The following is an 11,219-nucleotide window of genomic DNA, read 5'->3' as shown; positions in this document are numbered from 1 at the left end:
AAAAAAAAAAAAAAAAACACAACAAAACCCTTTAAAAAAAAAAAACAAACTCATTTTTTAACTAGTAATTTTTTTTTTTAAACCTAGAAGACTTTAGGCCTACAAATCAAGACTGCTATGATTCGTTCCAGGAATGGTACTTTTTGAAACTCTAGAAATCAAGAGATACAATTTTGACATATTTTTTAACTTTCAGAATGGCTAGTTATAGACTATTACACTACATAGCTCTAGTCTGGTTTACTGATATTCCAAAATTATCTTATTAGAGACTGATTATCTGTCTAAAAAGCTACAAAGAAGATACAAGTAATGTAACTACTACAGTAGTACTATTTTACATTTATATATTAGCTTATAAAGTAGGGTGAAAAAGCATGGACCTTGGAATTAAACAAAAATACTTCATAGGACTACTACCTTGAGTAACTCTTAACCTCTCCAAACTTCAAAATCACCCTTTATAAAAAGGGAATAGTTAACACAGATTCAGCTAAAAAAAAATTCTTGCAGTGAGCTTTGTTTTAAAAGTAATCACTTCTATTTTGAATAGAACTAATGCTAGTGGTTTCAAAATGTAAAAGGTACAAAAGGGCTTACAGCTGGTTTCAAACAGAGACATTAATTTAACAATGGAGAACTCAAAGATTCTTCATCTGACCTCACTAATCAATCTCAGCACCAATAATAGTTGGAAAGCTAAAGTACACAACATGGAGTATGATATCGTCCCTAAAGTGTTTCACCTGAATCATATCAAGTGGTCCGCTCTAACTTCCAGTTTGTGGTAACAAGTGAAATTATATCACCAGAAACCAATCAGAGACAAATCTAGATAACTGACCAGGTCCTTTCAACAAGTCATGTGGAGGGGGTATCGAGGGAAAGAGATGGAAAAAGGTAACTGTACTAGATTAAAAGAGACTTGGAGAGATATAAAAATCAAATTAAATCTGTGGCTGTTGATTAGAAACTGGATTTTAAAAGTTTTTTTAAAAAATGATCAATCTGGAGAAATTTTAGTAAGAATTGAGTATTAGACAAAATAGAGGAATTACTTATTGTTCACTGTAATTATATTAGGATTGTGTGGGAAAATGTTCTTATTAGAGACATTAAAATATTTAGGCATTAAATGTCAAGAATAGGCCAAATACAAAAATACAAAAAATACAAATACAATAGTACTAAAATGCAAAAAATTAGCCAGCTTTAGTGGTGCACACCTGTAGTCCCAGGAGACTGTTGCCCAGGCTGGAGTGCAGTGACATAATTTGGGCTCACTGCAACCTCTGCCTCCCGGGTTCAAGCAATTCTCCTGCCTCAGCCTCCTGAGTAGCTGGAATTACAGGTGTGTACCACCATGCCTGGCTAATTTTTGTATTTTTAGTGGAGACCAGGTTTCACCATGTTGTTCTTTTTTTTTTTTTTTTTAAGATGGGGTTTCAACATGATGGCCAGGCTAGTCTTGAACTCCTGACCTCAGGTTATCCACCCACCTCGGCCTCCCAAAGTGCTAGGATTACAGGCGTGAGCCACTGCACCCGGTCCATGTTGTTCTTGCTGGTCTCGAACTCCTGACCTCATGATGCACTAGCCTTGGCCTCCCAAAGTGCTGGGATTACAGGCTTGAGCCACTACGCCCAGCCAAAAAAAAAAAAAACAATTTTTTTTTTCTTAATTAGCTGGGCATGGTGGAACACACCTATAGTCCCAGCTACTAAGAAGGCTGAGGCAGGAAGAGGATTGCTGGGGCCCAGGAGTGTGAGGTGCAGTGAGCCATGATCATGCCACTGCATTTCAGCCTAGGTGACTGAGCAAGACCCTGTCTCAAAAAAAAAAAAAAAAAAAAGCTTTTACGGAACATGATTACCAGTCCCTTCTGTTTCCTAGCCACCAACAATTACAGCCACTCTTAGAAGTTTGTTTTCTGGAGATATTTTTCAATATTTTTGCGTTGAAATACATAAAATTTACCATCTTAAACATTTAAGTGTAGTTTAGTGGTATTAAATACATTCATAAGTACATCAGTACCATCCATCTCCATAACTATTTTCATCTTGCGTAACTGAAACTTTGTATCTGTTAAACAATAACTCCTCATTTCCCCCTTCCCCAACCCCTAGCAACCACTCTACTTTCTGCCTCTATGATTTTGACTGTACTCCACACAGGATATTCTATGCACATACAGTTGTCCCTCACTATCCATGGCGAACTGGTTCCAGGATCCCCCTCAATACCAAAACATGAGAATCCTAGAGACCCATATGTGAAACGGCATAGTATATGCATGTAACCTACACATACCTTCTGTATACTTTAAATCATCTCTACGTTACATACAAGACCTACTACAATGCCTACACGTAACTTCATTTCTGTGGATGCAATGTAGTACGTACTCAGCAGGTAGCTAATTCTAGTTTTCCTTTTCAGAGCTTCGTGAAAAATTTTTCCCCCAAATATTATCCATCCAAACTTGGTTGAATCCATGGATGCAGATCCCATGGATGGATATAGAGGACCAATTGTATATGCAATACATACATTTTTATAAAACTACAGTGGTTGCAAAATGCACACCTTCTTTTGCACCTTTTCTTTCTCACTATATCGGAGGTCACTCAATATTAGCACATATAGAGCTGGCTCATTCTTTCTAGCACATGGATATATTTATCTAACCAATCCTTTACTGATGAACACCTGGGAACTTCTTGATAGTTTCTTTCAGATTAATACATGCATGCACACACACTGGACTGTAGGGCTTCCACTAGTGATTTCACATGCTAGAGGTCCAAGTAGAGTATTCACACCTAACTTGTCTGCCTCGGTGCTCTTATTCATTGGGTACACAAATTAATCCTGAACTCTCCAAGATTGTCCAATTACAAAACACAATGCATAGACTTCTCACTAACCCATTCCTGGTCCGAGAGCCAAGTCATCTAGCATCTACCATTATTCCTTTCTACTCTTGTAGAGCAGCCTTCAAACTACATGTGTTCTAATCTAAATGTACAATAATCACTATTCATAGTTTCACCTGAATCATATCACGTGATCTGCTCTAACTTCCGGTTTGTAGTAACAAGTTAAATGCTATCACCAGAAGCCAATCAAGGACAAATCTAGATAACTGACCAGGTCCTTTCAACAACTCACGTGGAGGGGGTATCGAGGGAAAGAGAGGGGGAAACGTAACTGTTCTAGATTAAAAGAGAATTCAAGAGATATAAAAATCAGATGAAATCTATGACTTTTTTAGTATCTTCCTTTTAATCAAAAACGATCCAGGCTGGGCGAGGTGGCTCAAGCCTGTAATTTCAGCACTTTCGGAAGCTGAGGTAGGCGCATCACCTGAGGTCAGGAGTTCGAGACCAGCCTGGCCAACATGATGAAACAGTGTCTCTACTAAAATACAAAAATTTGCCGGGCGTGGTGGTGGGTGCCTGTAATCCCAGCTACTCAGGAGGCTGAGGCAGGAGAATCGCTTTAATCAGGGAGGCGAACGTTGCAGTGAGCAGGGTGTGCTCCACTGCACTCTGGCCTGGACGACAGAGCAAGACTTGTCTCCGGAAAAAGGAGTTAACGCTAGAAACTATAACTGTAATGCAGTTTGCTTGGGAAAAGACGTGCTTTGGAACTGTATTAAGTGAATTTCACCACTTACTCTAGCTAGTTTAGCTTGAGCAAATTACCAGCAGAATCCCTGCGATCTCATTTGAAATGCTGCAAAAACCTACTTTCCATTACAGTATCTCGTTAATATTTTTATGACACACCTAAATGTATTTTGCAAATGTGTAGTAGATACTAAATAAATTCTAGTTGCATCTGAATATTGTCGTCTCTTATTTCATTCAAGACCAAACTTGAGAACAGGGCTTAAAGAAAAAAAAAATTTTTTTGTGACTGAGTCTCGCTCTCTCGCCCAGGATGGAGTGCAGTGGCGCGGTCTCGGCTCACTGCAACCTCCGCTTCCCGGGTTTCAACCGATTCTCTGCGTCAGCCTCCAGAGTACTGGGATTACAGGCGCCCACCACCACGCCCGGCTAATTTTTTGTATTTTTAGTACAGACAGGGTTTCACCGTCTTGGTCAGCCTGGTCTTGAACTCCTTGACCTCGTGATCCACCAGCCTAGGCCTCCCAAAGATCGCAGGCGTTAGTCACCGCGCCCGGCCCTTAAAGCAAATTTTAAGGTTTCCCATGGGATTTACAACAGTACTGAGCTCTTAGTAAGTACTCAGAAGTTATTTTTGGTTTGAATAGACTGGATATAAACCATTATGGTGGATACAGCACTTGTTTGCTAAGCAAGAGAACTTCCCTTACCTAGAATGGCAGTCTCAAGTTGCTAAAAGCCATGAATATCTCAAACTTCTCAACAAATCTTACTCTCAAAGATGATTAAACAACAAACTGAAAGGGGAGGAGGAGGGTGTAACGCGTTTCCTTTCCATAACTATAAACGGAGATTCTGACTAAATATTAAATGAACACAGTAACCGCTCCATAATTAGTTGCTATTATTAAGATGCATCACACAAGCAGAGAAACGAAAGGAGGAAAAGGAACGAAGGCTGTCAGTCGCGGGAGGTTGAACTGTGTCCCGGGCCTGACACTATGGGCTTTAAGCACCAGGGTCTTTGGACTCCCTGCCCAACTGAGGACCGAAGGAGGTCAGCGGCTTCCCCTAAAGGTCAAGGCTTTGGAGCCACGTTTCCTTCTGGGGCTGGGAGCAGAGCTGGAACGCCCCCACGAAAATCCGTACCCCGAAGCCAGCAGCACCGCCTGCCTGTAATCCCGCTCCGGCTCTGGGAGAGTGGACCCCTGGGTTACCCCTGCGCCGCAGCCTGCCGGCGCAGAAAGCCGGCCGGGTCTTGCAGCCCTACAACCTCCCTAAGGGACAGACCAGCAGGACCCTTGCGCTCCAATACGCTCAACGCAGGCCGGCCCATCGATACTCACATTCACAGCCAACCCCTCTTACTCCATCAGGCCGCCGAAGGCCAGGCGAGGGAGCTCCCTGACGCCCCACACTCCCCCTTCAGATTTGGGTCCGGGAGCCTGCTCCGGACCCGCTCCCCGCCGGGCCCCGCCACAGCCGCCGCCAGCGCGCAGGCGCACAGCGAAGCCGTCACGCTCCTTTTTTTTTTTTCCTTTGCCTGCCGCCGTTCTCAATAATCTAGCTTTATTTGAACACAAGAGAGTGAACAACGGACACGCAGGAAGAGGTTTTTCTCAAAAAGAATGGAGGAGGAACAAAGGCAGGCCAACTTGCGGGAGAGTCGGTCCGCAGCATCGGACGCTGTGAACAGCCTTCCTGGTCCCTTTTTCATTTTCCTTATTTCTCCTTGTTCTTTCCCGGCCTCCCTCTAGCACCTTCCTTGGTGTCCCGCCATTTCCTTTAGTCAGTGGCAACTGTTAAGGCTAAATTTTGAAATCACCCCTTCCTTGTAAAGTTTACTAAAATTTAATGGGAGGTGCAAGAGCTTTTAGGACAGACCTGCCCGAGTTTCAGATCTTGGACTAGCTACTAATAATTTACGACTTTGGGTAAATTAAAATTTTTCTTGGAACCGCAAGATCTTGAGTTAAAATTAGGATAATGTTGGGCCATGCACGGTGGCTCATGCCTGTAATCCCAACACTTTGGGAGGCCGAGGCGGGTGGGTCAGGAGATCGAGACCATCTTGGCCAACATGGTGAAACCCCTTCTTTACTCAAAAAAAAAAAAAAAAATAGCCGGATGTGGTAGCGGGCGCCGGTAGTCCCAGCTACTCAGGAGCCTGAGGCAGAAGAACGGCTTGAACCCGGGAGACAGAGGTTGCAGTGAGCCAAAATGACGCCACTACACTCCAGCCTGGCAACAGACAGCGACTGGGTCTCAAAAAAAACAAAGCAAACAAAAAACCCTAAGATTAGGATAATGTTATCTCACAGGGTGTTGCTAAAATTAAATAACATAGTCAAGTGTTTATCTATGAATGCTGCCTATCACAGAGCAGACATTCCATTATAACTGGTTTTATTCTTTTGTTTTGTTTATATATATATATATATATATATATTTTTTTTTTTTTTTAAATAAAGATGGGGTTTGACCAAGTGCACCAGGCTTGTCTTGAACTCCTGACCTCATGTGATCCACCCATCGGCCTCCCAAAGTGCTAGGATTACAGGTGTGAGCCACGGCGCCTGGCAACTGGTTTTATTCTTACTCATGCCTAAGGTATTTATAATTTTTTTTAAGTAGAGATGGGTTTCACCATCTTGCCCAGGCTAGTCTCAAACACCTGGGCTCAAGTGATCCACCTGCCTCAGCCTTCCAAAGTGCTGGATTACAGGTGTCACCCACTGTGCCCAGCCTACATTTATTATTATTATTGTTATTTTTGAGATGAAGTCTCGCTCTGTCATCCAGGCTGGAGTGCAGTGGCACTATCTTGGTTCTCCGCAACCTCTGCCTTCGGGTTCAAGCAGTTCTCCTGCCTCAGCCTCTCAAGTAGCTGGAATTACAGACATGCACCATCATGTCCAGATAATTTTTGTATTTTTAGTGGAGACAGGGTTTCGCCATGTTGGCCAGGCTGGTCTCAAATTCCTGACCTCAAGTGATCTGCGGGCTCTGGCCTCCCAAAGTCCTGGGATTACAGGTGTGAGCCACCGTGCCCGGCCACCTATATTTATTATTAAACTTAGCCCATACCCATTCTCTCAGAGCCATAATTTTGGTGACTGAGACTAGTCAGATAAAGGAAATGACATTAAGGTTGATCATTATGTTAAATGTTCCCCTTATATTATTGAGATTATAACATCTCTGTTTAACCAGACCTTCAATGTCTCAAATAAAAGTGAGCGGTTACATTAATCTCTACGTAAATCCAGATTTGCTTCTAGAGGTTTCGGAAACTTCCAGTTCTGTGTTTGTGACATCACAAGTCCTTGAAACACTCAAGGGCTGTGGTATGCTGCTCATTTTATTCTCCTTCAAAGGCATGCAATGGAAGAACTATTTTACCCTGTAAACTCTGGCCCATCGTTCAAGGAAAAGCCTTTAGAAGACCACAGTCAGATATTGGTGAGTGTTAAGGTAAGCTACTTGAGGGTTTGTCAACTTTGGGATTACTGACATTTTGGAACATATACTTTTTTGTTGTCAAGGGTATTGTGTGCATTATAAGATGTTTAGCAGCAGATCAGGAGCACTGTGTAATCCTAGAACTATGTAATCTAGCACATTGTAATCCTAGAACTTTGGGAGGTCAAGGCAGACAGATTGCTTGAATCCAGGAGTTTGAGACCAGCCTAGGTGACATGGTGAAACCTCGTCTCTACAAAAAATGTGAAAGTTAGCCGAGTGTGGTGGTGCACACCTGTAGTCCCAGCTACTTGGGAGGCTGAGGTGGGAGGATCTGAGCCGAAGAGGTAGAGGTTGCAGTGAGCCAACATCACACCACTGCCCTCCAGTCTGAGCAAGACCCTGTCTCTCTCTCTCTCTCTCTCTCTCTTTCTCTTTCTGTGTGTGTGTGTGTGTGTGTGTGTGTGTGTGTGTGTATGTGTGTGTATGTAGCAGCATCGCTGGACAAGATGGTAGTAGTATCCACCCCCCATTTCCCTGTTATCACAGACATTGGTAAATATCCCGTGGAGGACAAAATTGTCCCTGGTTGAGAACCATGGAATTATATCAATGACCATCCCAACTCTAAATGAACTCAACTATGCATTTTCTCCACCTCTGCCCTTGAAAAGTGACTACTGCTTGAGAAAGCTACACAGGAGGGCAGAAAATGGTGAGTTCATTTTTGCCCATATTAAAAAGGCCCTCAATATTGGTTACCAGTCCTACAATGTTTTTCTGTCAATTTGTTGTATTACTTTCTACAATATTCCAAATCTTCTCAACTTTCATTTAAACTCCCGATACTATCTCATTTTCTGTCAGATGACCCTATCTCCAACTTCACAGAGAAAACAGGTCATCAAAAGAGAACTTTAACTTCCTTTTACTAAACATACAAACAGACACATTCTTCCTCTCATAATTGGGGAAGTATCATCTCTCTCTTTCTCCCTCCCTCCCTTCTTCCAAAACCACTCCTCTCACCAGTGCTTTGAACTGCCTCTAAACTGTTGCTATTCTTACCCTTTCAAGAACTTCTTTGCCTACTGACTATCCCTTCTCTTCCTTTATTCAAACATTATTTCTCAGTTGAATCTTCCCTACAGTGCTCAAATTTCTCCTGTCTTAATTCTAACAAAAATCCAAAAAACACCCGGGCTCGGTGGCTCACGCCTTTAATCCCAGCACTTTGGGAGGCCGAGGCGGGCAGATCACGAGATCAAGAGATCAAGACCATCTTGGCCAACATGGTGAAACTCCATCTCTACTAAAAATACAAAAATTAGCTGGGCGTGGTACTGTATGCCTGTAGTCCCAACTACTCGGGAGGCTGAGGCAGGACAAGTGCTTGAACCCGGGAGGCGGAGATTGCAGTGAGCCGAGATCCCGCCACTGCACTCCAGCCTGGCACCTAGCGACAAAGGAAGACTCTGTCTCAAAAAAAAAAAAAATCCAATAAACAAAAACAAAAAATCTTTTTTTTTTTTTTTTTTGAGACGGAGTTTCGCTCCTGTTACCCAGGCTGGAGTGCAATGGCCCGATCTCAGCTCCGCCTCCTGGGTTCAGGCAATTCTCCTGCCTCGGCCTCCTGAGTAGCTGGGATTACAGGCACGTGCCACCATGCCCAGCTAATTTTTTGTACTTTTAGTAGAGACGGGGTTTCACCATGTTGACCAGGATGGTCTTGATCTCTTGACCTCGTGATCCACCCGCCTCGGCCTCCCAAAGTGCTGGGATTACAGGCGTGAGCCACCGCGCCCGGCCAAAAACAAAAAATCTTGATCCTTCGTCATCCTCCCTCCTTCCTCCCTGTCAAGGTCAACCTTTCCAAAAGCATTCTACAACCTGTCCCCATCTCTATATCTCCCTCATCTCCAAACTATTTTTTCAACCGCAGCATTCCACCAAACAGCTTTCACTGAGATAATCAGTGACCTCTGTGTTACGAAATTTAAACATTTCTCAGGCTTCGTCCTCCTTAGGAATGGACTACTTCCTTTTGAAGCACTTTCTTTTCTTGATTTCCAGCACTTTATTCTTAGAGGTGTGTGGAAAGGTTCCTGCAGCAAATGGTTTACAATAATCACCCATCTGCTTAAAACCCTTCCATAGCTTTCAGAGCCTATAGTACAAAGTGGTCCAAAATTCCAAGACCTTCCAAAATCTAGTCATTGTTGGCCTTTTAAAGCTTTCTTCCCTCTACACTCGGGGATGTACGATTAGCACTAAGCCTTTAACAAGGATACAGTACTAGAAACTTCCAAAATGCGTTATGTTGTTCTTGACACCAGTTGTTCCCCAGAACCTGGGAAACTCTAGCTCCTTTTCTGCCGGATTTCCGGGGAACTCCTACTTATCCTTCATGACTCAAGTCACTTCCTCCGGGAACCCTTCCAGACACCCCTAAGAATGAAACGCTTTGTTTATTACCAGCCAAAGACGCCTCGGATTTTCTATGTACTATGCACTGTATTCCATCCACTATAATTTGTTTACATATCTATATCTTAGTCTAGACAGATTGAAAGGCGCTGAAGGGCAGAGAAAGCTTTCTATTCGCTTTCTTTTCCTTAGCGTTCATCTGGCACACGGTTTGTCCTCAGTAAATGTTTATTGGATGAACACCTCTCAGCCTCGGGCAGGACTGAAGTCTATCCGGTTAACTGGTGAATTCCCAGGCTCTCCGCCACCGTGGCAGGGAGATTTAAACCCCCAGCACCGTGATTGGCTCCAGCTGCAGGGGTGTGTTCGCGTCCGCGGTGCACGGGAAGTGCGCAGGCGCGCGGCCTGGGCGCGCGCAGGCGCGACAAGGGCGCCGCGCCGGGTCCGGTGTTGGGGTGTCGGACCTACAGCGGCCGGAGCGGAGTGGCTTCACCCGCTTGGTGAGTCTCTAGGAGTGGGGTGGAGGGAGCTGACCGGGATGAAGTCTGAGAGTATATCGTATTGGTTGAAAAGTTGGTGGGGTCAGGCTTAAGCGGACGAGGGGGCGCCCTGGCCCTTACTCGGCAGATGGGCCCGAAGCTAGGAGGGGAGGCGCCGGGAGAACCTCGAGGAGCCAGTGGAGGAAGGGTGGCTGGATGGTGGTTCCCTGGACTCTTCCTCGAAATTAAACAGAGATCACCTCTTGCCCCTCACCCCTACTGTGCTGCTGTGGTTGACATTAGTAGACTGCATGTATGGTGACCACGGTGATCAGATAGCTCTAAGATAATGGTTTGAGGAAGGACTCTGAGGTTCCTGGTATTGGATAGTCCTTACTCTCTAGAAAGGCTCACCCTTACCTCACGGCTTTACTGCACAAATAAGAGGATCAGTAAAATAATGAATTTCACAATTCGGGATTGGAGTGGTGGGAGGGAAAAGTAAAGTGTTTTTTCACCTCGTTCTTTTTTTCTTCTTTAATCATTAGTCACCACAATGTTAGGAAAGGCAGTTGATGGGAGGAAACGTAAAGACAAAAGTTGGGGAGAAAAAGGGCAAGAAGGGAGTGTCCTTTTGCCTTTTGCTATTTGTCATCTCCTGGAATGGAGTCTGTATTAGTCCATTCTCACAGGGCTGCAAAGAAGAACCCGAGGCCGGGCGCGGTGGCTCACGCCTGTAATCCCAGCACTTTGGGAGGCGAGGTGGTAGGATCACTTGAGGTTAGGAGTTCGGGACCAGCCTGGCCAACATGATGAAACCCCATCTCTACTAAAAATACAAAAATTAGCCTGGCATGGTGGCTGGCGCTTGTAATCCCAGCTACTCAGGAGGCTGAGGCAGGAGAATCACTTGAACCTGGAAGGCGGAGGTTGCAGTGAAGGGAGATGATGCCACTGCACTCCAGCATGGGAGACAGACTCAGACTTGAAAAAAAAAAAAATAATACCCAAACTGGGTAATTTATAAAGGAAAGAGGTTTAATCAACTCACAGTTCTGCCTGGCTGAGGAGGCCTCAGGAAACTTATCATCGTGGTGGAAGGCAAAGGAGAAGCAAGTACCTTCTTCACAAGATGTCAGGAGAGAGTGAAGGAGGAAGAGACCCTTATAAAACCATCATATCTCTATCTTTTTTTTTTTTTTTTTTTTTTTTTTTT

At 44.1% G+C, this 11,219-nt stretch overlaps 1 protein-coding gene and 1 long non-coding RNA gene across 7 annotated transcripts in view; one reads left to right on the top strand and one right to left on the bottom strand.

The window, feature by feature from the left end:
• Positions 1–5,202, bottom strand: part of LOC116564577 — an 18,398-nt gene extending 13,196 nt beyond the window's left edge. The window contains exon 1 of the long non-coding RNA XR_004274982.1: positions 4,982–5,202. This is a non-coding gene — a long non-coding RNA (uncharacterized LOC116564577). The remainder of the gene's footprint in view (positions 1–4,981) is intronic.
• Positions 5,203–7,020: 1,818 nt separating this feature from the next.
• SNAP23 (synaptosome associated protein 23) overlaps positions 7,021–11,219 on the top strand; it is a 43,713-nt gene continuing 39,514 nt past the window's right edge. For 2 of the 6 annotated variants that reach the window (XM_032297867.1, XM_032297862.1), the window contains exon 1: positions 9,585–10,024. The gene's annotated coding sequence lies outside the window, so the exon portion shown is untranslated. Of the gene's footprint in view, positions 7,110–9,584; positions 10,025–11,219 lie in introns of those variants that run through there. The other 4 variants (XM_032297864.1, XM_032297865.1, XM_032297866.1 and 1 more) reach the window with 4 other exon arrangements.

Source organism: Sapajus apella, unplaced genomic scaffold (assembly GCF_009761245.1).
Source record: "Sapajus apella isolate SASKATOON/1434 unplaced genomic scaffold, GSC_monkey_1.0 scaffold37, whole genome shotgun sequence".
Classification (NCBI taxonomy): domain Eukaryota; kingdom Metazoa; phylum Chordata; class Mammalia; order Primates; family Cebidae; genus Sapajus; species Sapajus apella.
The sequence above is the reverse complement of the archived record's forward strand: the minus strand, read 5'-3'. Positions and strand labels throughout refer to the sequence as shown.